The sequence below is a fragment of the Mus caroli genome, chromosome 2, assembly GCF_900094665.2.
Source record: "Mus caroli chromosome 2, CAROLI_EIJ_v1.1, whole genome shotgun sequence".
NCBI classification, from domain to species: Eukaryota; Metazoa; Chordata; class Mammalia; order Rodentia; family Muridae; genus Mus; species Mus caroli.
The window spans coordinates 161,932,561-161,937,089 of NC_034571.1; positions in this window are offsets into that span (position 1 = coordinate 161,932,561).

Sequence of the window (4,529 nt, forward strand, 5' to 3'; positions counted from 1 at the left end):
GAAGGAAGGAAGGAAGAAGGAAGGAAGGAAGGAAGGAAGGAAGGAAGGAAGGAAGGAAGGAAGGAAGGAAGGAAGGAAGGAAGGAAGGAAGGCTTTAAAAAACAAAGCCAAACTGAAATTGACCTGTACATGTTTTTCTTTGTAGACTAGCTGGGTGGGAGAGGAGGGCCAGTTTTATGAAGGACACTGAACTTGTATGCTGCACAGTGGTGTGATGATCTGCCTCACTGTATCCAGTTTTCTTTTTGTTTCTAAGCAGATGAGCTCAGGGTGCCCACAGTAATAGACATTTTTCTTCAAAGCGGTCTCCCCCGGGAAGATGAAATATTCATTCCAGTGGTTACTGCTACTGCGAAGACTCTTTGCAGAATGTCTTCAGGAGTTGCCTTATGAGCCCCACAAGGCTAGCAAGCTAACGAGATTATAATCATTATAATCACACTTGATCATACATCAAAAGCAGTTTAACTCAATGAAATGACCTGGCCTACTTTGATAGCCTGTATGTTAGCTGGCATCTGGCTTTGTTCATGGGCTAAGTTGCTCTGTGACTCTAAGCTGGGCTAAGTACCTGAATGTGCAAATACAATGTGCAAGCAAGATAGAGCACGTCTGGGAGCCAGCCACCTTGGGTTTCAGTTCCAACTTTGCCACTAACTGTAAGACTGTGCCTCAATTTCCCCCTCTGTAGAAGTCCATAATAATCACCCTACACCAAGAGTTCTGTCGGGGGTTGCGTTAGTTAATACCTGCATACAACAAGCAATAAGCAATGCCCGGGCCCCGCTGAGACTCTCTAGGCATGAGTTCTTCTCATAAGAGATATGAATGAGCCAATTTAATATTGTGTGGCTTCCAAAGGTCAGAAACGGGGGATACTTTAAAAATAATTTCTACTAAGGAATCAAGTACAGGACTGAAGAGATGGTTGGTTCTGTGGTTAAGAGCACTCATTGCTCTTCCAGAGGACCAGACTTCAGTTCCTAGCACCCTCATCAGGCACCAACCACTTGTTGATCTTGTTGATTGAAGCACCAACCAGCTTCCCTCTGCTGGCCTCCAGAGATACCTGCACACACACACATAAAATTGACCTGAGTTTCTTAACTCACCAACTCACCCTTGAATTCTGTCAACCTCTTCTGTCATCTACTAATGACACAGAGCCCCCTGCCTTCCAATGGCATGAGGCTCTTGGGATGACACCTGGCAATCTTGAGAACCTGAACCATCTATCTTGGTTTCTCATAGTCCACAATGGCTCAGGTAAAGTCCCTCTGCCATTCACAGGCTGCGAGATTAGGACGTAGGTGTCTCAGGGATCCTTATCCAGACCACCAGAAATGACCTCCTTTGGACATACTGTGATGCTTGTCAGTGGAGTTCTTTCCCATGTCTCTATGACAATGTATGTGTTAATTTGAAGAAAGAACACAGTTAGGAGGCACACCCAGAACTCAAATTTGAACAGACATCACAATCCTTTGCAGTTGTCTGCCTCGGTGGTTTTGTAAGAAATGTACATTTGGCCAAGAATCCCAGGCTAGCCTCACATAAATGCCATATTGGAGATTCTCGGCACTTAGCTGTGTGGCCATAGCATTGCACTGCTACGTATAAATACTATGTTGCATTGTGCCTGTCCAAGGCCCACCCAAATCGTCACTGACAAGTCAAAAACGTTACTATTACTCTCTTCTATTCATGCTACATCTGTGCATAAATAATACACATTGTATCGGTTAACACAGGTTCTTATGGAGGGGCTCTGTAGTACTGAAAGTGGTGACTGTTTTCCACAGAAATGAAATACATCTTGCCTGTTCTGCCAACATCCCACAAGGGAAAATCCTGTGTTTGTTGGAATACTGTGTAACCTGTGGCCACTTTGACATTCCCTGGTGTGTGAAGCAGAGTCTAAGAAACCAGTCTGACTCGAGGTGGCGCTCCCTAACCAAGTCTTTTTCTTTAGAACTGTTGTCCTCTTAAGCTAGTGTTATTTATCTATTGTTTGTGTGTGTGCAGTCACACATGCACACATGTGTGTTTGTGCCATGACATACGTGTGGACAACCTGTTAAGAGTCAGTTCTCTCCTTCCAACATGTGGGTCCCAGGGATTGAACTCCAGTCACCAGGTTTGGCAGCAAGCCTCTTTATTGACTGAGCTCATCTCTCTGGCCCTGGAATAGTTCAGTCTTGATGAGCCAGGGTCCAAGGATCCCAGTGGTTGTGGAATGACTTACTCAGCGGCTCCAGCCATCATTTTTGGCCTCTGAATATTTCTGGGTGTGATTTTGTTCTCATTTGTCAGTCTAAAATGAAAATGTAAGATTTCAATGACAACCCAGGAGTGAGAAGCAAAGAAGGGACGATTTACATTTGATTTGGACAAGAATAATTTTGTCAACTTCTTATCTGCCAATACTCAGATTTTTGAAATAAAAGCAAACTGTTCATTAATCCACACCATTTTTTCTTTATTGTGATTTTTTTATTTTTTTATTTTTTATGTGGTTTTTTTATATAAACTCTTTTAGGAATCTCATTCATAAATACTGTGTTTACATGTTTATTTTTACCACTCCCTTCAGCTCTTTCCATGCCCCCCAACTCCCTCCCCAAAATCATGACCTCGTCCTACTGTTGCTACATATATAATATATACATGTGTATAAAAGTGTGTATGTGTGATATACACACACCACATCTGCTACCAAGACTATTTAGTGTTGCGTGTGTGTGTGTGTGTGTGTGTGTGTGTGTGTGTGTGTGTGTGTTCAGGGCTGACAACATGAGATTGGCTAACCTGTGGCAGGGCTCATCCCTGGAGAAGCCTGTCTCTCCCTCTCCCTCTCTCAGCAGCTAGTGACTGTCTATAGCTCTTCGTCTATGGATTCAGCCTTGTGAGATTTCCCCCATCCGTGGTGGCAGGTGGACTGGTATTGTCATTATGCAGATAAATCACATTTTTAACCCAGAGTCACCTATTGAAATGTGGAATGCATCGTTTCTTATGAAAGCCAAGCAAACTGCAAGCTTCAGCAAGTCCAGCCAAGGTGGGCATGGAGACAGGCGTCTCTATCTCAGCATTGCCAAGGCTGAGGTAGGAGGATCTCAAGGTTGGGACCAGCCTAAGCTAACTACACAGTGAGCTCGGACTGACAACAGTATGTTTGAGAAAGTAACACAGTAGCAGAGCCTAAAGACTTCACAACAGAGGGGGTTGAGGGAAGGAAGGTTTGCTGGGGGATTTTTTTGTGTGTTTTACAAATTGGATTTTCATGACACCTCCAGGGTGCCAGTTTCGTATTTACAAGAATCAATCAGTTCTCTTTCAATAGAGGCATCACTCTGGGTCGCCTGTAAGATTAGCACAATTATCATTGCAGAGCTCTGAAGACTGTCAGAAGTTGGCTGAATTCTAACGCCTGTCTCCCAAGCGCCCTGCCCCATGTTTATGCAGCCAAGCACTAATCTTGGACCATCTGTGAAGGGCCCACTAACTCAGATACCACTGACTCCAGGTCAGTAGGTCACTGCTCCTTAGGCACAGAAATGCTCCCAACCAGACAGACCTGGACCCTTTAAAATAAGAGCTTATTCTAGCAAAAGAGGTTAGAGAGGTGATGGAGAGACCCACCTGGGGGTTGACAATACTTGCTGCTCTTCCATAGGACATGAGTTTAGTTCCCAGCACCCACACCAGATGGCTCACAACCATCTATACCTGCAGCGTTAGGGGAATACACTGCCCTCTTCTGGTCTCTGTAAGCACTGCACTCATGAGCATACAAGCACACAGATGCATATGTACATAATTTGAAATAAATCTTTTTTAATTAAAAATAAACCCAAAAAAAATTTTAAAGGGGTCAGAGAAATAATGTCCCACACAGATCCAAAAGAAGAAGAAAAAGACAAAACAGGTTTGAATTCAAGGTCCCCCTGTTGGTACTTTTGAGACCTTTTTACAATGTTCCCCACTATTCTGTGACTCTGTTTCCCTAGTGTGTTCCCATAATTCCTCCCTAAGTTCGTTGGGAGGAATGAAGAGAGGAAAGTGCATCTAAAGTGCTGCGCATCGCACATCTAATGAGCATGAGGAAAGACAAGTATTCAATTTGTTTAAGGTTTAACTTTCGTTTTTACATATATATGTCCACATGTAAGTGTGCAAGTGTCCACATGTAAGTGTGCAAATGCCCAGCGAGGCCAGAACACATCATCATCTGGAGCCTGGGTGATAGACAGTCGTGAACTGCCCAATGTGGGTGCTGGGGATCAAATTCAACTCTTCTGTGAGAACAGCAAGCATTTTTAAACACTGGTCTGTCTCTCCACCCCTGAACTATTATATTTTTAAAATTATTCCACTTAAAGTATCATTCACTGACTTTCTTACCATCTGAGTTCATCTTTAAAACCATGTAAGTTTTCATGGAGGGGGATGGATGGTTCTGCAAGTTGAGAGTGTCGTGTGTCGCATTCAGCGTTGGCATACGGTCAGCTCAACACCCATCTGTCTTC